At 68.5% G+C, this 875-nt stretch overlaps 1 protein-coding gene across 3 annotated transcripts in view; it reads left to right on the plus strand.

The window, feature by feature from the left end:
* Positions 1 to 157: 157 nt before the first annotated feature.
* LOC105985251 (heterogeneous nuclear ribonucleoprotein F-like) overlaps positions 158 to 875 on the plus strand; it is a 6,956-nt gene continuing 6,238 nt past the window's right edge. The window contains exon 1 of one of the 3 annotated variants that reach the window (XM_013015707.1): positions 158 to 291. The gene's annotated coding sequence lies outside the window, so the exon portion shown is untranslated. The other 2 variants (XM_013015708.1, XM_013015706.1) reach the window with 2 other exon arrangements.

The raw sequence follows: 875 nt of genomic DNA on the forward strand, positions 1-875 counted from the left end.
GGCCCCGCCCCCGGCGCGGCCCCGCCCTCTCGCCGAACCTCCTAGCAACGCTCAACTCTCGCGAGCGAGCCAGCAGTTCGAGAAGACTGAGGCCGCTTCCTCCCCGCCCCGCTAACTGTGCGTATCGTCCTCTGACCGCGTTGGCCCTGCTGCGCAGTCGCGGCGCGGAGCCGCTGCTTTAACCCAGCCCCGGAAATAACGCGCAGCTCTGTGGGGTCGAGATGGGGAGTGGTTAGGGAGTGGGCTGTTTCCGTCTTCTCCGACACCAGGCCGGCCGGGCAGCCATCTTAGGTTAGTCAGCCGCCGCGAGCGGAGGACAAAAAAAAAACCCCAGGAAAGCCAGAGAGCCAGGCCGGAGCGCGGGCGGGGGAGGAGGAGAGGCCTAGTGACAGCGAGGCGGGACGGGACGAGTATGTTACGGGCGGAGGATTCCTGAAGGAGACACTTTTTAATTTTTCAGTGGTTTTTTGGCGCGCTGGAGGCGTCGCGCGCCGAGCGTCGCCGACGTGGTGGCGTCATCACCGGGCGGCGGTAAGAAGCGGGGGGGCTGCGTGGCCACGTGACGCGGCTCCGTAGCGCGACCCGGCTCGGCGCGGCTGACCTGCGGCTCCTCTCCCCGTGGCTGAAGTTTGGGCCCCGCCGTTCGCGAACTGTGGCAGCACGCGTCTCCAGCGCCGGCGCCCCCCCCTTTAGGACCCTCCCGCGAGTCCAGTCCCCACCTGGGTTTGGATTCGATGTAAGTGCGCCCGCCGAGTCGGGGAGGAAAGGTGGCGAAATCCTTGTTCTGGGGACCGGGCTCTGCCTTCCGGTGGCGAGCGGCGCCCGCTCCGCGCCGCCCCCGGCGACCCCCGCCGTGGAGCGGATGGACTCTCGGG

Source organism: Dipodomys ordii, unplaced genomic scaffold, assembly GCF_000151885.1.
Source record: "Dipodomys ordii isolate 6190 unplaced genomic scaffold, Dord_2.0 Scaffold27, whole genome shotgun sequence".
In the NCBI taxonomy this organism is placed as follows: domain Eukaryota; kingdom Metazoa; phylum Chordata; class Mammalia; order Rodentia; family Heteromyidae; genus Dipodomys; species Dipodomys ordii.